General features: G+C 41.9%; 2 non-coding genes across 2 annotated transcripts; both read left to right on the forward strand.

Annotated features, from left to right (window-relative positions):
* Positions 1-274: 274 nt before the first annotated feature.
* Trnal-cag (transfer RNA leucine (anticodon CAG)) lies at positions 275-358 on the forward strand. The gene has a single exon. It is a non-coding gene; the product is annotated as a tRNA-Leu (tRNA).
* Positions 359-5547: 5189 nt separating this feature from the next.
* Trnal-cag (transfer RNA leucine (anticodon CAG)) lies at positions 5548-5631 on the forward strand. The gene has a single exon. It is a non-coding gene; the product is annotated as a tRNA-Leu (tRNA).
* The last annotated feature ends 16348 nt before the right edge of the window (positions 5632-21979 follow it).

Here is a 21979-nt window from a genome sequence, read left to right on the forward strand (position 1 = left end):
AGATTCGAATCTGCACACTAGCTGTAAAAAGCAGTTTAGCCTAGACTCGAACCACGTCACGTCGCTGGACTGCCTCTTGCAGTATTTACGCCCAGAGTTGTGCAACACCAGAGCACAGCGCAGCGGTCGCTGAGCGACAGACTGCTCATTGTGACTGCCACACACGCTAACGCTGACCTCGGAACTCGCTCTGCTGTTGCAACTCATTTTCTCGCCTACTTGTCGAAAGCGGAATGTGGGAGAGAAACTGTCGCACATTACATTTTAAGCGGCTGTCAGGGTGGCCGAGCGGTCCAAGGCGCTGCGTTCAGGTCGCAGTCCACTTCTGTGGGCGTGGGTTCGAATCCCACTCCTGACAAACATTTTTACAACGGTCGTTTGATTCTAATTTTTGCACATGTCGATAAACCTGTAACCAGGAACGTAGAGACCACATAGGTGTGTTGCCAAATCTCATTACAAAGTATGTGGCAGATGGCGTTAATGGTTCCCTGTGATAACATAACTTGTGATTTAAAAACAGGAATGATTATTCAATACTTTTCGTTTTCTGAAATTATGGTGGAATTAAAATAATAAATGTGGGTCGTGTAAGCGAGACTCCACTGAGGTTCAGCAGCCACATCAGTAGTGCACAGTTAATGCTAGAGCCTGCTAGGCCAGGTTACATGTTGGCACACTAAGAGCAGCTGTGTTGGTGTATTTTCTGTGCTCATAATCAACACTGGCAGCAAGGAATTCTCATGATTGTAAATAAACATCAATAAAGGTATTTTTTGTATCCGCTGTAACTACATCCATCTTCAGTGTAGGATCACCACCCACTTCATCCACACACCTTTACAGAACCGACGTGCTAAGAAGACTTATTTCATGTGTCATGTAAGGCACTTAGAAATGTGCGAGGTGCTTTTGAATATTCCATGCAGAACTAAAAACTTCTTATGTGTTTCGGGTAAACCTTTCTTATTTTACGATGTAGTCTTCTTTTAGGCTTATACACTTCGTCCAACGCTATTCTAATTTGTTGATCCCTTCCGAATAATAGGAATTGTTCAAGTCTGCAAAATAGCTATTAGTTGCTCCAATTACCTCCTTGTTTGAATAAAATCATTGTCCTGTCAGACATTTCTTCAAATTGGGGAACAAGTACTAGTTCGAGGGAGTCAAGTGTAGAGAATAGGGGTCATGTGCAACAAGATGGAGTCCTATCTCCATTAATTCTGTGACCACAACTGCTGAGGTCTGTGCTGTTGCATTGTTGTGATGGAAAAGGAATTTTTTTGATCCAATCACCGGCGTTTTTCTAGCAGCTCGGTTTTCAAACGGTCCAGTAACGATGCATGATATGCATGTGTAATGGTTTTACCATTTTCCAGATAGTCGATGAGTATTATCCCTTGCGAATCGCTGAAGACAGTCCCCATACACTTTCTGGCCGAAAGATTGGTCTTCGTCTTTTATATTGTTGTTTGGACTCAGGAGTGTAGTAATGTATCCACGTTTCATCCACAGTGAGGGAAGGATGCTTTACGTCTTCTGGATTCTTTCTGAACAGCTGCATACCATCCTTGCAGCACTAAACGATTCAGTTTTTGTTCAATAATGAGCAACTGCGGTATGCATCTTGGGGATAACTTTCTCATATCAAAATGTTTATGCAAAATATTATGTACCCATTCATTCGAGATGCCCACAGCACTAGAAATCTGATGCACCATAACTCTTGTGTCCTCCATCTCCATATCATGGACTTTATCAATGATTTCTGGAGTTGTAACCTCCACAGGTCGTCCAGAAAGTTCAGCATAATTTGAGCCCATAAGACCACTCCAAAAATTTTGAAACCACTTATAAACTGTTTTAATCGATGGTGAACCATCTGTTATGGGTTATATTGCAGTCTAGGTAGCACAATTCCTTAACTTCATCTACTTTATTATGCCCAGTGCTGATGTTAAGTTTCCTGCTTTTTTATATTCCTGCTGCTTCTTATTACTTTCGTCTATCTTTCATATACTGTCACTCAGATCTTGAAGTTCTTCTCAACTTGGACGGTAGCAACGTCATCAACGATTCTGGTCATAATAATCTTTTACCTCGAATACTTATCCATAGTCCGGCAGTTTGCCTTTATTTCCGTTATAGCCTCATCGATGTATAGACGAAAAATTGGGGCGAGAGACTAAATCCTTGTCTCATATCCTTTTTAAACCGAGCCATTCGGTCTTGGTCTTTCGGACTTACTGTTCCCTTTTGGTTCTTGCCCATATTGTATATTACCCGCATTTCCTATAGCTTACTCCTACTTTTCTCAGAATTTCAAACATCTTGCACTATAATTTATCGAGTGCTATTTCCAGGGCGACAAAGCCTGTGAAAATATGATATATTTTCGGTCTTCCTTCTATAATCAACTCAATGTCAGGACTGCCTCCCTGATGTTTTTACAACTCCTAAAGCCAAAATAATCGTCATTTAATAGATCCTCATTTATCTTTTCAATTCTTCTGCATATTAACCTTGTCAACGACTTGGATGCAAGATCCGTTAAAATTACTGAGCAATAGTTTTTGCACATGACAACTCTTGCTATCTTTGGAATTATGTGGGTGATGTCTCTCCGAATGCTTGGTGGTATTCACCAGCCTCATACATTCTATACACGAATGTGAATAGTCAGTTTTTTGCCACTTCTTCTGACCATTTTAGTAATTTCGATGTAAGATTATCTGTCCCTTCTGCCTTATTTAGTTGTAAGTCGTCCAAAGCTGTTTTTTATTTCTATCTACTGTTTTCTGATTTATCATGTCGTCAGACAAGTTCTACCCTCATAGAGAATTTCAGTATAGTCCTTCTACCTATGTGATCTCTCCTCTGCATTTATCAATGGAATTTTCACTGCTGTATTAACGTTACTGCCCTTGCTTTTATTTTCCCAAAGGTTCTTTTTTTTTTACTTTTCTTTATGCTAAGCCATTCCTTCCCACAGACATTCCTTTTTCGGTTTCTTCACATTTTTCAAGCAGTCATTTCGCTTGAGCTTTAATTCGTTTCCTTTTTATTTTAAAACTAAGTGACATGTATCTCGCTATTCCTCAATTTCCCTAAACATTTTTGTACTTCTTCCATCAAATCAGCTGAAGCACTTGTTGTGTTACGTATAGTTTCTTCGCAGTCACGTTAGTTGTACGAATGTTTTTCTTACCGACATCTATCATTACCATTTTTAGAGATGTCCATTCACTTTCGACTGAACTTCCTACTGAGCCATTCATTACGTCAGTATCTACAGTCTGTGAGAAAGTCGAGCACACCTCTTCATTCGTCAGTACCTCCGCATTTCACGTCTTTGCTTATTGATTATTCCTGAATGTTCTCTTAATCTTCAGCCTACTTTTAATTATTTCTAAGTTGTGAACTGAATCTATATTTGCTCCTGGGTACACCTTAGAGTCCACTATGTGAATTCGGAATCTCCTCCTACTCATTATGTGATCGATATTAGGTCCTCCTGTATCTCTTGCCCATTTCCAAGTACACCTCCTCCTCCTCTTGTGCTTCTTGAACAGAATTAGCTGAATTTCGTTGTAGAACTATTACTAAGCCCATATTGTCCCATAACCCTTTCTCCTGCTCTCTCCCCTACAATCGCATTCAAATCTCCAATCACTACTAGATTTCCATCTGCCTTTACAAATTGAATTACTTGTTCAGTGTCGTCACATACTTTTCCCTATCTCTTTCACGTCAGCTTGCAACATTGGCATGTATACCTGAACAATTGTTGTTGGTTTGTTGTCGACTCTGATGAGAGAATCCCTTTCACCGAACTGTTCACAGTAACTCACTGCTGAACTACCTTAGTATTCATAATGAGTCCTACTCTGTTATAACCTTTCTGGTGCTGTTGGTGTTACCGTATACTCATCTGACCAAAATCCTTATCCTCGTTCACTTCACTTACCCTACACTATATCTTGACAGAGCCTTAGTATTTTGATTTTCAGACTTGTTACCTCCTACCATGTTCAGTCTCCTAACATCCCACACACTGTCTCACATAACCTTATCATTACGTTAGTAGTTCAACCTTTTTCTTATGGCTATTCTGCCTTGTTAGTCCCCTCTTGGAGATCCAAATGAGGCACAAGTCCGAAATCTTTTGCAAAGGAGACATCATCATTACACTTATTCAATTACAGACCCCCGTCTTATGGATACACCTTATGTGTCTTTATTGCTGTGGTTTCCATTACCTTCTCTATTCTCCTACTTTTCATCGTTACTGATCTTCCGTCTTTTAGGGGCAGTTTCCCTCCTCTGTGCCAAGATTCTAAACTGAAACTCTGATCGCTCTCCGCCCTTCTTGAAAAGACATTTAGCGGAATGGGGGGTAGGGGGAATTCTTATGCCCGAAGTCTTCGGTCGCCATTGCTGATGATCTTTATTCAATATTCAAGCAGTGGCGGGGCTCTAACCCATCACAGAGAAAGTTTTGAGTACTCGTCAAAAACGATTTCCCTAGACCATGTGATTCGAAGTCGGGTGTTGCAATTTGTGTGGACTGGTAAGGTACGCAAAAAGGAGCTTCTCTGCAGAATCGGCTAGACAAGGGACATACACAAAACACTAACAGGAAGAAGGGATAAGTTAACAGGACATCTGTCAAGACATCAGGGAATGACCTCCATAGCACTAGAGGGAACTGTTGAGGGTAAAAATTATAAAGGGTGACAAGGATTCGAATGCATCAAGCAAATAATTGAGGACATAGGTTGCAATTGCTACTCTGATATGAAAAGGTTGGCACAGGAAAGGAATAGGTGGCGGACCACATCAAATCAATCGCAAGACTGATGAATCAACAAAAGTTTATTGCACAAAGTCTTTCGCTTCTAGACCTCATCTTTTGTGTCCTCAGTGTATAATGAACTAAACTTTTTTCCACATGAATAATAATAATAATCATAATAACAATAATATTAGTAATAGCAATCACAACTACATGTATACCAGACTGCATGTTTTTGCCTCTAAACAATTGTATGTACACTCAAAGATCCCCTCCATTTACAGCCCATTATCTTCTTTCAGTTTTATTTTTGCATGCAGAACTTTGTTTGCAATCCTGTACATTATTTAATCTGAAGTGAGAATAACAGAAATTTATTTTCGTCTGTGGTGATATCTTTTTCGAGATCGCTATAAAGAAGCAAACTTAATAACTTGCATATAAAAACGCATTTCAAGTGAAAATGCCGCTTTTCAAGAGATTCGAATCTGCACACTAGCTGTAAAAAGCAGTTTAGCCTAGACTCGAACCACATCACGTCGCTGGACTGCCTCTTGCAGTATTTACGCCCAGAGTTATGCAACACCAGAGCACAGCGCAGCGGTCGCTGAGCGACAGACTGCTCATTGTGACTGCCACACACGCTAACGCTGACCTCGGAACTCGCTCTGCTGTTGCAACTCATTTTCTCGCCTACTTGTCGAAAGCGGAATGTGGGAGAGAAACTGTCGCACATTACATTTTAAGCGGCTGTCAGGGTGGCCGAGCGGTCCAAGGCGCTGCGTTCAGGTCGCAGTCCACTTCTGTGGGCGTGGGTTCGAATCCCACTCCTGACAAACATTTTTACAACGGTCGTTTGATTCTAATTTTTGCACATGTCGATAAACCTGTAACCAGGAACGTAGAGACCACATAGGTGTGTTGCCAAATCTCATTACAAAGTATGTGGCAGATGGCGTTAATGGTTCCCTGCGATAACATAACTTGTGATTTAAAAACAGGAATGATTATTCAATACTTTTCGTTTTCTGAAATTATGGTGGAATTAAAATAATAAATGTGGGTCGTGTAAGCGAGACTCCACTGAGGTTCAGCAGCCACATCAGTAGTGCACAGTTAATGCTAGAGCCTGCAAGGCCAGGTTACATGTTGGCACACTAAGAGCAGCTGTGTTGGTGTATTTTCTGTGCTCATCATCAACACTGGCAGCAAGGAAGTCTCATGATCGTAAATAAACATCAATAAAGGTATTTTTTGTATCCGCTGTAACTACATCCATCTTCAATGTAGGATCACCACCCACTTCATCCACACACCTTTACAGAACCGACGTGCTAAGAAGACTTATTTCATATGTCATGTAAGGCACTTAGAAATGTGCGAGGTGCTTTTGAATATTCCATGCAGAACTAAAAAACTTCTTATGTGTTTCGGGTAAACCTTTCTTATTTTACGATGTAGTCTTCTTTTAGGCTTATACACTTCGTCCAACGCTATTCTAATTTGTTGATCCCTTCCGAATAATAGGAATTGTTCAAGTCTGCAAAATAGCTATTAGTTGCTCCAATTAACTCCTTGCTTGAATAAAATCATTGTCCTGTCAGACATTTCTTCAAATTGGGGAACAAGTACTAGTTCGAGGGAGTCAAGTGTAGAGAATACGGGTCATGTGAAACAAGATGGAATCCTATCTCTATTAATTCTGTGACCACAACTGCTGAGGTCTGTGCTGGTGCATTGTTGTGATGGAAAAGGACATTTATTTTTTGGTCCAACGACCGGTGTTTTTATTGCAGCTTTGTTTTCCAACGGTCCAGTAACGACAAATAATATGCACGTGTAATGATTGTACCTTTTTCCAGATAGTCGATGAGGATTTTTCCTTGCGAATCCCAAAAGGCAGTTGGCATAATCTTTCCGGCCGAAGGACTGGTCTTCCTCTTTTATGGTGCAGATTCTCCCTTTGTAACCCATTGTTTAGGTTGTTGTTTCGTCTCTGGAGTATAGTAATGTATCCACGTTTCATCCACAGTGAGGGAACGATGCTTTAAGTTCTGTGGATTCTTTCCGAACAGCTGCAAACAATCCTTGCAGCAATACATCATTCAGCTTTTGGTCAAGCATGAACGATCGCGGTACCCATCTTGCGGATAGCTTTCTCATATCCAAATGCTTATGCAAAATATTATGTACCCATTCATTCGAATTGCCCACAGCACTAGCAATCTGACGCACTTTAACTCTTCTCTCATCCATGAACATATCATGGATTTTATCAATGATTTCTCTAGTCGTAACCTCCACAGGGTGCCCAGAACGGCCGGCCGAAGTGGCCGCGCGGTTCTGGCGCTGCAGTCTGGAACCGCGAGACCACTACGGTCGCAGGTTCGAATCCTGCTTCGGGCATGGATGTGTGTGATGTCCTTAGGTTAGTTAGGTTTAACTAGTTCTAAGTTCTAGGGGACTAATGACCTCAGCAGTTGAGTCCCATAGTGCTCAGAGCCATTTGAACCATTTGCCCAGAACGTTCAGCATCTCTTGTGCATATTTGGCGATTCCGAAAATTTTGAAACCAATTATAATCGATTCTAATCGAAGGTGCAGAGTCACCGTAATGTTTATCAAGCCTCCCTTTATTTTGCTGAGGTGTTTTGCCTTTCATGAAGTAATGTTTAATCACCACATCAAATTCTTCTTCGTCCATTTTTTGACTTCCGTGATTCCCACGAATGCCAAACACAAAGAAATGGACCAATATGGCTGAAGCTTGGTGTTCATTCTCTCCTAAGATGCTACTAACTATACATGACCTCGATACGCGGCAGAGGTGCCATCTCTCGGACTTTTCAAACGCCCTTTGTAGTGTAAGGGCTAGTCAAACGAGCGCGAGATGGATGGACTAGAAGTTAGTAAACTGCTAATTATTTCCAAAGTAATTGTCACAACTGTTAATGCGTTTATCTCAGTGTGTGACAAGAATGGCCAGTGCCTTAATGAAAATTTGTTTGCAGTTACCGACGGGACCATGCTTCTACCGAGGCATACACCTCCTCAACTAAAGCAAATCCATGGCCATGAATGTCTTTATGCAGGTCTCCAAATATATGGGAACAGCATCGGGAGATATCGGGACTATATGGAGGATGCGTTTCCCAGAGAAACTTCTACAGCACAGTGGAAGTATTACTGACAATATGTGGACCCATCGACGAATATTTAATTGTGATGAGAGAATACAAGTAAGATAGTTAGCAACAGGAAAGACGGAGGTTTTGAATTGTTAGACATTTGCAAGGCGGATGTGAATTCTGAAGGAATTTAAGAACATGGGATCTGGATGAAAAAAAGAGACTTTCAGGAGGAGCATTAGGTAGCTATTTACTGAAATAGGGGAAAGGAATATTGAGGTAGACTAATGGGTAGTTTTTAAAGATGAGATACTGAAATCAGCAGAGGATCAAACGGATAAAAGATCATAGGAAGAGAAGAAGGAGGAGATTAGTGTTTAACGTAGCGTCGACAAGGATGGAGTAAGAAAACGGCAGTTCCCTTTGGGAGGAACCATCCCAGTATTTCCCCTAAGCGATTCAGTGAAATCACAGAAAACCAGAATCACAATGACCGGACGCTGGTTTCAACTTTCGACCTCCTGAATCCAAGTCCAGTGAGGTAACTACTGTGCTACCCCGCGCGGTAAAGGACAGAATCTACCGTAATTCTTTCGATAGCTCAGAAGTCAATGAATTTAACTGACCAAGGAAGAAAATATAAAAATACAGTAAACGTAGCAGGCGAAAGGAAATATAGTCATTAAGAAAGGGGGTAACACGAAATGGTTAAGTAGGAGAGGCTACAGGACAAACGAAAGACTCTAGAACAATGCATAACTATGTGAAAGACGCCACCTATCGCAAAGTTAGAAAGATCTTTAGAGAGAAGCGCAGGGAGCTGCATCCAGCCAGACTTCGGGCTCAAACTTTTGTGCCGACAATTTAGCCAACTTACCCAAAGGTAACAGAACAATAACAGGGTAAGGCCATAGATTTGCTGCCGTCTCCTAGACACATGCGATACCATCAAATCTTAAAATTCGGGTACGCACTTAACAAAGCCCTTTAACACGAAGAGAGTGTACAGAAGGTGCTAGTAAATCGCAAATTCAAATGTGTCATCTGTTTTATTGTGACGTAAAAAAAAACTAATTCGCCTTTAAGTTATTGAAACTAAAAGAAACAAGCAACAGTGACGAATGCTTGTCCTATGTACGGAGAGGTGTTTTTGAGCCAGTTATTGGACAGTAGCGCTACTGTAAATAACGAATGTTCACATCTGCATTTACATCTGTACTCGGCAAACTACGCCGAAGCGCCTGGCCGGAAGAATGACCCACTGTATTAATTATTAGGGTTTTCCCCGACCCATTCACGTAAGGAGCACTGTACGATTAATTGTTTGAATGCCTCCGTTGCGTGCTGCAGTAAATCAAGCCTTGTCCTCACTATCGGCATGGGAGCGATACATAGGGGGTTTATTTATTTATTCTTCATAATTATAGCCTCATACCTGAAAAGCTAAAATAGGCCATACAAATCACAGTTCCTTGGATAGTAATAAAGTGTGTATTATATATTTCTCAGTATATATACATACTACTTCTACTACTAAAAAACTTCATACATTAAACCTTTAACCAGATACCCAGCTACTAATACAACAACACTACACAGTTTGTTCTCTGTTTGTTAATTTATTTTGGTGCATTTGACTTGTAGATGATTGTTTCCACTACTGGATCTTCCCTCATTCTACCCCGGTCAGCAGCCATAGACCTCTGGATTCCTTGGGCATCGGATAGCACGTCAGCAGGATTTCAACATTGCAAGTAATTCTACCCATCACTGTTCCTCCTTATACTCCACACTTCCATGATCACTTGCACCAACGCAATGTAGATTCTTGGGACAGTGTTTCACTCTGTGGCAGCCACCCTTAGTTGTCTTCTCTCCAACTGCAGAAAATGTTGTCTAGCCTCTATGAAGACTTATGGTTGGTTGAATGCCTCGTCAAGTCTTACTTGGGCTTCCTGGATACTGCGGCTGCAGTATCATCCGAGATGCGCCATGTAGACTCACTCTTTAGTGCTACTTTGGGAGCCAATATGATGTCCATTACCCGCTGTATCCTCATAGAGTGTCCAGTCCCACAATGAACGTTCTGGTGTGCCAACACTACCACAGTCACCGGCCGTTGTGGCCGAGCGGTTCTAGGTGCTTCAATCTGCAACCGCGATACCGTTACGGTCGCAGGTTCGAATCCTGCCTCGGGCATGGAGGTGTGTGATGTCCTTAGGTTATTTAGGTTTAAGTAGTTCTAAGTTCTAGGGGACTGATGACGTCATGTGTTAGGCGCCATAGTGCTCAGAACCATTTGGACCATTTGAACTACCACAGCATTCATCTATCTTCTGATTCTGTACAGACACGTGGTATAATTGCCATGGACAGTTAGGTAATGCATCAATCAATGCTATTTGCTAAGAAATCTCATGTTTAATCTCTCTCTGATATTAGGCAAGAATGAAGCGTCCCCTTTACTTTGCCACAGTTGAAATATGCGATCTTTTATTGGTTTTTTCGCAAATGGCTTCAGTTCCAAGTACCCTTCGTACTCCCGTTTTATAACCTTTCTTTAACCAGTAAAAGGCACCACTTTTTCTAATTTCCAGGTCTAGAGATCATGTTTCTAGAGTTACTAATACAGCATGATTCGGGGTAGTGCAGTAGGCGACCATTAATCTTAATAACATGCCTCGAACTCTTCTCACTACTGAGGCTGGCTTCGCTAGTTGCAATCTATGGGCTCAAACGCTTGCACCACATCCTTCTACAGATGCTAGTATAAATTGGTGGCATCGGCTTTCTTCACGGAAAGCCGAAATTGCCTATCTGTAATTTTATTCATCAGGTTTGTACCTTTTCTCTATCTTTTCTGCCGGCCTCCTCTACATGATAAGCGAAGCTACGAAGCTCGTCCAGAAGTACACCTAGATATCTTATTACTGCGCTTCTCCTAATCGTTACGTGATTTAACTTTATTTTAGGCTTTCTTATTAGGTTACCTTTCAGCAGAAAGGACGTTGTAAGATGCTAATGACAATTTAACACATCGACACCAGCCCTCAAGTTCGTGGAGGGCCGCATTACATTTGTCTTCTATAACTGTTCTGGAGCCGCCTTCCATCAAGGGACTCCCATTTGAGTTTCCGAAGCGTCTCCATAACATTTTTGTTCGAAACCACCGGTAACAAAGCTAGCGGCCCTCCTCTAAATTTTTTCGATGTCTCTGTTCAATCCGACCTCCTACCGAATCTAAACATTCGAGCAGTATTCAAAAATAGGTCTAACCAGCGTCCTATATGCAGTCTCCTTTAGAGGTGAACTACTCTTTCCTAAAATTTTGTCTAAGTTCAAATGGTTCAAATGGCTCTGAGCACTATGGGACTCAACTGCTGAGGTCATAAGTCCCCTAGAACTTAGAACTACTTAAACCTAACTAACCTAAGGACAACACACACATCCATGCCCGAGGCAGGATTCGAACCTGCGACCGTAGCGGTCGCGCGGTTCCAGACTGTAGCGCCAGAACCGCTCGGCCACCAGCGGCCGGCTTTTGTCTAAGTCTTCTTATATCTTCCCACAGTCACTCAACTTCGACGTCTTCCCGTACTCCACGGCATCATCAGCACATAACCGCAGATTGCTGCCCACCCCGTCCGCCAAATCATTTATGTATAAAGAGAACATCATCGGTAATATCACACTTCTCTAAGGCACTCCTGACGATACCCTTGTCTCCCGTGAGTACTCACCGTCGAGGACAACATACTGTGTTCTATTACTTAAGAAGTCTGCGAGCCACTCACATATCTGTGAATTTATTCGATGCGCTTGTACCTTCGTCAAGAGCCTGCAATGGGGCACCATATCAAATGCTTTCCGGAAATCTAGAAATATGGAATCTGCCTCTTGCCCTTCATCCATAATTCTCAGTACATCCTGTGAGAAAAGGGCAAGCTGAGTTTTGCCCGAGCGATGCTTTCTAAAGCCATACTGATTCGTGGACATACATTGCTTTGCCTCAAGAAAGTTTTTTATATTCGAACTGAGAATGTGCTCAAGTATTCTGCAGCAAACAGAAGTTAGGGATATTGGCCTGTAATTTTGCGGCTCCGTTCTTTTACCTTTCTTCTACACTGGAGTTACCTGCGCCTTTTTCCAGTCTCTTGGGACTTCGTATTGGACGAGATACGTAAGGGTCCAATGCCGTAGAAAACTCTTTGTAAAATATAACTGAGATTTCATTCGGTCCTTGTGATTTATTTGTTTTCAAATCTGTAAGTTGCTTCTCTACAATACTAAAAAGTTATTAGATCAGCTCTTAGCGTAGAACATGATAACGGCGTAAAAGCCGAAATCTGGATAGTACAAAAGAAAAATATAATAATACACATTTGAATGGTGCTTTACTCTTTTTAAAAGCATTGCATGACTATAGCTCAATGCCATCGAAAAGTTTTCGCTTTACCTCTGTAACGTCCAATCATTTGAACCTCATTACTGTCATCTAGCTTTGCGTTAAAGACACATAACGTGTATCCGCAGGACATGTGGTCTGTAATTAAAAAAGTATCATGATGATGTGTACATTGAGAAAAGATTCTGGACAATTCCCCTATTTCAATCTCTGGGAGGGGACTGCCAAGAAGATGACCATGACAAAGAGATTGAATAATGAACGAAACGATAACGTTCTACGAGTCGTGGCGTGGAAAGCTAGAAAAGATGCAAGGGGAAATGCTAAGGTTCAATCTATATACAGGGTGAGTCACCTAACGTTACCGCTGGATATATTTCGTAAACCACATCAAATACTGACGAACCGATTCCACAGACCGAACGTGAGGAGAGGGGCTAGTGTAATTGTTTAATACAAACCACACAAAAATGACCCAGCGAGGTGGCGCAGTGGTTAGACACTGGACTCGCATTCGGGAGGACGACGGTTCAATCCCGCGTCCGGCCATCCTGATTTAGGTTTTCCATGATTTCCCTAAATCACTCCAGGCAAAGGCTGGGATGGTTCCTCTGAAAGGGCACGGCCGACTTCCTTCCCTAATCCGATGAGACCGATGACCACGCTGTCTGGTCTCCTTCCCCAAAACCAACCAACCACACAAAAACGTACGGAAGTATGTTTTTTAACACAAACCTACGTTTTTTTTAATAATGGAACCACGTTAGTTTTGTTAGCACATCTGAACATATAAACAAATACGTAATCAGTGCCGTTTGTTGCATTGTAAAATTTTAATTACATCCGGAGAGTTGTAACCTAAAGTTGACGCTTGAAACCTCCGACGTTCAGTTGCGTGTTGTAACAAACACGGGTCACGGTCGGCGAGCAGCATCTGCAGGGACATGTTTACGATGACGACCGCGTTTACGAGTGTGGCTGTAGTGCCCTGTTGTGGTTTGGTCTAGCTGTCGCAGTGTCCGCATGTAGCGCTTGCTGCTATTGTTATTCTGCATTCGTCTCCGCACGCAGACCAACTGTAGTACACCGTGTTAACAGACGTCTGTGATAGTGTAGCGTTGTAGGAACTGTGACCATGGTGTATTCGAACTCTGAAAAGGCGGAGATGATACTCATCTATGGCGAGTGTCGACGAAATGCAGCTGAAGCCTGCAGGGTGTATGCAGAACGGTACCCGGACAGAGAGCATCCAATGTGCCGCACATTGCAAAACATCTACCGCCAACTGTATGCAACATGTATGGCCGTAGCACGCAAACAGGTCCGTAACAGGCCCGTCACAGGAGAAGCGGGTGCAGTTGGTGTGTTAGCTGCTGTTGCCATGAACCCACTCATGAGCACACGGGACATTGCGAGAGCCGGTGGACTGAGTCAAAGTAGTGTCATGCGTATACTGCATCGTCACCACTTTCACCCGTTTCATGTGTCGCTACATCAGCAATTACATGGTGATGACTTTAATCATCGAGTGCAATTCTGTCAATGGGCATTAACAGAGAATGCGTTGCAGTTCTACCTGTTTACCGATGAAGCGGGTTTCACAAACCATGGGGCAGTGAATCTACGGAACATGCATTACTGGTTCCGTGGACAATCCTCGTTGGCTCAGACAGGTAGAGCGACAGCGACCGTGGACTGTAAATGTATGGTGCGGAATCATTAGCGACCACCTCATTGTCCCTCACTTCATTGCAGGGGCCCAAACAGCTGCAACATACATCGCGTTTCTACAGAATGATCTGCCAACGTTGCTCGAAAATGTCCCACTGGAAACGCGTCGACGTATGTGGTATCAGCATGATGGTGCACCTGCACATTCCGCAATTAACACTAGGCTGACCCTTGACAGGATGTTTGACGGGCGTTTCATAGGACGTGGAGGACGCATAAATTGGCCAGCCCGTTCTCCTGATCTTGCACCTCTGGACTTCTTTCTGTGGGGTACGTTAAAGGAGAATGTGTACCGTGATGTGCCTGCAACCCCAGAGGATATGAAACAACGTATTGTGGCAGCCTGCGGCGACATTACACCAGATGTACTGCGGCGTGTACGACATTCATTACGCCAGAGATTGCAATTGTGTGCAGCAAATGATGGCCACCACATTGAACATCTATTGGCCTGGCATGTCGGGACACACTCTATTCCACTCCGTAATTGAAAACGGAAACCACGTGTGTACGTGTACCTCACCCCTCATGGTAATGTACATGTGCGTCAATGAGAAAGACCAATAAAAAGGTGTTAGCATGTGGACGTAATGTGCTGTTCCAGTCTCTTCTGCACCTAAGGTCCATCACCGTTCCCTCTGGATCCCTAAGTAATTCGGTTCTCTCCGATACACACGATCGAACAGCGGAGGAGTGGTACTCAAGCGTCAACTTTAGGTTACAATATCTCCGGATGTAATTAACATTTTACAACGCAAAAGACGGCGCTGATTACGTATTTGTTTATATGTTCAGATGTGCTAACAAACCTAACGGGGTTCCATTTAAAACAACGTAGGTTTGTGTTAAAAAACATACTTCCGTGCATTTTTTTTAGGTTTGTATTAACCAATTACACTAGCCCCTCTCCCCACGTTCGGTCTGTGGAATCGATTCGTCAGTATTTGATGTGGTTTACGAAATATATCCAGCGGTAATGTTAGGTGACTCACCCTGTATAGTGGGATTCAGTGAAGTGAAATGGAAAGAAAACAAGACCCTATCGTTAGACGAGTATATGGTAACATCAACGGCGTCAAAGAACTGTGCAACGGGAGTACGATTCGACACGGATAGGAATGTAGTGCAGTCACTGACTTACTGCGAACAGTTCAGTGACATGGTTGTTCTCATCAGAATCGACAGCAACCCAACATCGACAACAATAGCTCAGATGTACATGGCGACGTCGAAAGCCGAAACTGAAGATATGGAGAATGCATGAGGATACTGAACTGGGCGTTCAGGTGGTAATGGGAGATGGAAATCTAACAGTCATAGGAGATTCGAATGCGCTTGTAGGGGAAGGAATGGGTTACGGGGGAATGTGGGCTTAGTAGTAGGAATGAGAGAGGAGAAAGACAAATAGGATTCTGCAATAAATTTAAGTTAGTAATAGTGAACACTGTGTTCAAGACACACAAAAGGAGGAAATATACTCAGAGAAGGACGGGAGATAGGAGAAAGTATCAGTTACGTTAAATCATGGTATGAAGATAAAGAGACTGTTCAGGAATAATCAGTGAACAAAGATGTGAAATACGTAAACGAATGAAGAGATACGCTTGACTTTCTCTGAGGCTATAGATACTGACGTAAGGAGTAGCTCAGTAGGCAGTTCAAATGGTTCAAATGGCTCTGAGTACTATGGGACTTAACTTCTGAGGTCATTAGTCCCCTAGAACTTAGAACTACTTAAACCTAACTAACCTAAGGACATGACACACATCCATGCCTGAGGCAGAATTCGAACATGCGACCGTAGCGGTCGCACGGTTCCAGAGTGAAGCGCCTAGAACCGCTCGGCCACTCCGGCCGGCAGTAGGCAGTTCAGTTGAAGATGAATGGACATATCTAAAAAATGCAGTCACAGAACTTGGAAAGAAAAATGTAGGTACAAAGAAGCTAACTGTGAAGAAGCTATGGTTAGCAGATGAAATACTGTAGCTTATCGATGAAAGAAGGAAGTGCTAAAATGTTCAGGGAAATTCAAGAATACCGAAATAAAAATCACTTAGAAAAGAAATAAATAGCTAGTGCAAGGAAACTAAAGCGAAATGGCTGCGTGAAAAACGTGGTAAAATTGAAAAAGGTGTGAGTGCTGGAAGGACTTACTTAGCATTCAGGAAAGTCATAACAACGATCATTGACATTAAAAGCAAGGATGCTAACATTGAGAGTGCAATTGGAATTCCACTGTTTAATGCAAAGGAGAGAGCGGATATGTGGAAGAAGTGCATTGTAGGCCTATGAGGTGCAAGGCTTGTTTCACGACGTGATACAAGGAGAAACAGGAGTCGATCTAGAAGAGACAAGGGATCCAGTATTAGAATCAGAATTTAAAATAGCTTTGGAAGACTTAAAATTAGATAAGGACCCAGGGGAAGATACGGTTCCATACGAATTTCTAAAATCATTGAGGGAAGCGACATCGAAATGACTTCACGATGGTGTGCAGAATATATGACAGTGGCGAGATGCTAGGCGATTTTCGGAAAAACATCATCCGCAAAATTCTGAAGATCGCAAGAGTTGTGAGGTGTGATAATTAATGCACTATCAGCATAACAGCTAAAGAATCCAAGTTGGTGACAAAATATACAAATGAATGTAAAAGAAAATTGAAGATCTTTTAGATGACAATCAGTATGCGTTTAGGAGAGGTAAAAGCACCAGAGAGACAATCCTAATGTTTCGGTTGAAAACGAAATCAAGACGAAATAAGTGTCAGGACACGTTCGTAGGATTTCTCGAGATGGAAAAATGTTGGCCAATGTCAAATGGTTCAGATGTTCGAGATTCTGAGAAACGTAGGGATAAGCTATAGCGGAAACGCGTAATACTCCATTTATTCAAGAGCCAAGATGAAACAATAAGAGTGGAAGACCAAGAACCAAGTGCTCGGATTAAAAAGGACGTAAGAGAGGGATGGTATCTTTCGTACCTCTTGTTCAACTTACCATGAAAGAGACGCAGTGACGAAAATATAAGAAAGGTTCAGGAGCGGAATTAAAATTCAAGGTGAATGGTTATCAATGATAAGATTTGCTGATCACATTGCTATGGTCACTGGGATTGAAGAAGAATTAGAGGATCTGCTGAACGGAATCAATAGTCTAATGAGTATAGAATACAAATTGAGAGTAAACCGAAGAAAGAGGGAAAATAATGAGATGTAGCCATCACTGATGGCCACTAAGTACATGGAGTTAATTGTTCCTGGTACCTAGGCAGCAAAATAACCAATGATGGACGGATCGAGGAGGACAACACTGATTAAAAGGGCACTGCTGACCAAGAGAATTCTCTTAGTATCAAATGTAGGACTTAATTTGAGGAAGAAATTTCTGAGAACGCACGTTTGGGCCACAGCATCGTGTGGTAGTGAAACATGGACTGTAGGAAAATCCGAAAAGAAGAGAGTTGAAGAATGTGAGATGTTGTGCTACGGAAGAATGTTGAAAATTAGGTGTACTGATACGGTAAGGAATGAGAATGTGCTCCGCAGAATCGTCGGGGAAAGGAGTACATGGGGAACTCAGACAACAACAAGGGCAGGACGGTGGAACGTCTGTTAAGATATGAGGAAATAATTTCTGTGGTACTAGAGGGAGATGTAGAAGGTAAAAGCTCTAGAGGAAAAGAGAGATTGAAGTACATGCCGCAAATAATTGAGGACGTAGGTTGCTAGTGCTACTCTGAGATGAGCACAGGATAATAATTCATGGCGGGCCGCCTGAAATTACTCAGGTGAATATAGGCTAAAAGATAAATAAAATAAAATACAAAAGCAAGCTTTTGTCTCTTTCTACTACTTTAATCCCCTCACTCCTTCCACACCACCAACTTCCCTCCATTGCCAAATAATTGCTTGATGCACCACGATGTGTCCAATTAGTTAATATCTTTTTTCAGTCGAACTGTACCACAAATATCGTTAATCTCATTACATAAGCAATTTACTTATCTAATTTAATGTAGCACCATATTCCGAAAATTTCTGTTTTATTCTTGCCGTAATTTTGGCCCACATTTCACCTCCGTGAAACGCTATAATGTAGACAAATACATTCACAAACGACTTCCAAACATGTAAATTTTTTTGAGTTTTCATTCTTCTCATATGTTTGATACGCCTGTCACGAATTCCTCGTTTGTACCGAGATCTTCATCCCAAACTAGCACTTACACCCACCGTCCTCATTTTTTTGTCGAGTGTGTTCCAAACTCTCTGTTGTATATCTCCTCTCGTACCATGAAAGTTACACTCTAAAGTCTTAACACACTTCCTGTTGTCCTGTCTCGTCTTCCTTTCAGTATTGTCAACACATTACTTCCTTCACAGATACTACAGAGAATTTCCTCTTTCCATATATTATCAGTCCTACCAATTTTCAACATACTTCTGTCGGCCTCATGCCAAACGCTTCCAGTTTTCTCTTTGCGGTTAATCCACACTCCATTATTCATTACTATACAGTGCTGTGCTCCAAACGTACATTCTCAGAATTTCTTCCTAAAATTAAGCCCTACGTTTCATTTTACCAGTTTTCTTTTTGCTAGAAATGCCATCTTCGCCTATGGTAGACTGCTTTTTATATCCTTCTGCTTTGTCTGTCATATGTGGCAGAATTCCATCAATCGATATCCTTAATTTTGATGTTAGGTTCATTGCTTATCTCCTTTGTGTTACTCCTCATTACTTTATTTCTGAGGTTTATTCTCCAATCATAGCATGCTGTCGTTAGAGCGTTCACTCTAGTCAGTAGATCCTGCCGTTCTTCATTGCTTTTGCTGAGGACAGCCATGTCATGAACCAACCGCATCATTGGAATGCTTTCATTTTGAAATTTAGGCTCACTTTATTTTCTTTAATTTGTGACATTACCTGCGCGGTGTATAGATTGAAGAATACGAATGAAAGGTTACATGCATGTCTTGCATCGTTTTTAAACCGAGATCTTGTTTGTTGGTATTTCAATATTTTTCCTTGCTGGTTCATGTTCATATTGTTTATTACACGTATTTCGAGGGTCAAACGTATTGCACCATTGTAAGAAGTAGCACACGTTCTCCATATCAACATAGCCTATGAACGTGCCTTGATTATCCGGAAGTCGAACTTTCTCAAGTGCAACGTCATGACTTCCTCTGCCGCCTTTATCCTTCGTAAGGCTAAAGTGACCGTCATCTTACATATCCTCATTTTTCTCATTTTTCTTTTTCGTTGTTTTGCATATTATTATCGTCACCATTTTGGATGCATAAAATACCAAGCTGATTACGCGGCAGTTCGTACGCTTAACTGCCCCGGTTATCTTCAGGATCGAGTAGATGTTATTAGTCCCGCACTTTAGAAAAGTATTGTAATTTAACATATTCCCAGCCGTTTAAATCAGACAAATACTAATTCATTTTGGACCCAACGGGTAGTTCCAAACTCGTGGGATAGGAGAGGTGCTAGGACAAAACTGTTGATCACTAGTTAAAATAAAAAACTTGTTTGTTTTAGGAAATATCCGAAATCCAAGAATTTCTATCACAATTACTGACATCTCTTGAACTATGGGCAAGGCTTTTTCTTACTTGCAGGACCATGAAAGTTTTAAATTATTTTTACATAATATCATGCAATAAAACAAACATAACAATTAAATAGGTTAAAAATCTACTTTACAGCTTTCATCAGATTCAAAAATTTCTTTGGGTAAACACTACAATACATTTTAAGGAAAAAATCTTCAGAATTGCCAAGAAATTAAAACACTTGAAAGGTACTCAACGGAGTGGAAAGTATGCCAGTCCCTTTTACAATAAGCGAATGTCAAGCACCTCTTTTCCGGAAGAACTATTTACGTGGCGGATTAACTTTAGAGTGGGCAGTCGGCTGGTACCACTCGTACATGCTACTTCAATGCTTGTTACTTTGTCGTTACTTCAACACAATTTCCGTTCATAGTAATAACAACCCCTGAAGCGCGACAACACTCATGCTCTTATAATGATCAAGCAGCGTGAATAAAATATATTGACCTTTCAAGGGAGCCTCCCCATCGCACCTCCCTCAGATTTAGTTATAAGTTGGCACAGTGGATAGGCCTTGAAAAACTGAACACAGATCAATCGAGAAAACAGGAAGAAGTTGTGTGGAACTATGAAAAAAATAAGCAAGATATACAAACTGAGTAGTCCGTGGCAAGATAGGCAACATCAAGAATAGTGTGAGCTCTGGAGCGCCGCGGTCCCGTGGTTAGCGAGAACAGCTGCAGAACGAGAGGTTCTTGGTTTAAGTCTTCCCTCGAGTGAATAGTTTACTTTCTTTATTTTCGCAAAGTTATGATCTGTCCGTTCGTTCATTGACGTCTCTGTTCACTGTAATAAGTTTAGTGTCTGTGTTTTGCGACCGCACCGCAAAACCGTGCGATTAGTAGACGAAAGGACGTGCCTCTCCAATGGGAACCGAAAACATGCTCACGCTAACCACGGGACCACGGTACTCCTGAGCTCAAAGTACCCTTGATGTTGCCTATGTTGCACATGGACTACTCAGTTTGTATATTTTGCTTATTTTTTTCATAGTTACTCACAACTTCTTCCTGTTTTCTCGATTGATCTGTGTTCAGTTTTTCAAGGCCTATCCACTGTGCCAACTTATAACTAAATCTGAGGGGGGTTGCGATGGGGAGGTTCCCTTGTAAGGTCAATATATTTTATTCACGCTGCTTGATCATTATAAGAGCATGAGTGTTGTCGCGCTTCAGGGGTTGTTATTACTATGAACGGAAATTGTGTTGAAGTAACGACAAAGTAACAAGCATTGAAGTAGCATGTACGAGTGGTACCAGCCGACTGCCCACTCTAAAGTTGATCCTCCACAGGAAAACACGTCTGATATATTCTATACGACACTGGTGACCGCATGTGCGTCACATGACAGGAATATGTTGTCGACCCACCTAACTTGTACATTTGGCGAATGGGTAAAAAGATTCTTCTACCTTGCCCGATTTAGGTTTTCTTGTGGATGTGATAATTAGTCCCAAAAAAGTGATGAAAACATAAGAGTTTATCACATAAACTGAAAATAAAAAGTTAAACTTTTCACTCGATGGAAGACATGTACCAACGACCTCTCACTCCGCAGCTGCTCACGCTAACCACGGGACCACGGTACTCCTGAGCACAAAGTACCCTTGATGTTGCCTATTTTGCACATGGACTACTCAGTTTGTATATTTTGCTTATTTTTTTCATAGTTACACACAACTTCTTCCTGTTTTCTCGATTGATCTGTGTTCAGTTTTTCAAGATCTATCCACTGTGACAACTTATAACTAAATCTGAGTGGGGTGCGATGGGGAGGTTCCCTTGTTAGTAACGTCTGAGCCTGGTGTAAGTTGAAATACAGTGCTTTCAATTTACCCGTACTGGTTACCAACTGGTAACCAGCATGCCGAACTTCTCATACGTTTGCCTTAGTACAAATTTTTAAAACTGAATAAGGGCTTACCGAATGTAAAAGTTTCACTGCGTCCTTTGTCGCTAGTGCTCGCACACCATTCTCAGGTAGATTAGCCACACAACAAGAACCATCTGAAGTTGAGCGCGCTGCATACACTAGGACCAATAACTTGTTCCACAAGCTATTTCCGGAACGGTGCTTCAATGGGAAGCAAACGTCAACCGCTTTGCTGAAAGTGCGATCTAGTCGTGGGACGGAGCCAAGCTAACACACACTGCTTCTATACACTGCGACACTATGTACTCCACTTAGTTTCCTAGAATCCGACCGGCGCATACAACCGCCCGTCCACACAGGACACCACGCAAAGCAGCTGTGTGTAATGCTAGTTGCACTACAGCTCCACCTCTTATCTACAC

Source organism: Schistocerca nitens, chromosome 4, assembly GCF_023898315.1.
Source record: "Schistocerca nitens isolate TAMUIC-IGC-003100 chromosome 4, iqSchNite1.1, whole genome shotgun sequence".
NCBI lineage: Eukaryota > Metazoa > Arthropoda > Insecta > Orthoptera > Acrididae > Schistocerca > Schistocerca nitens.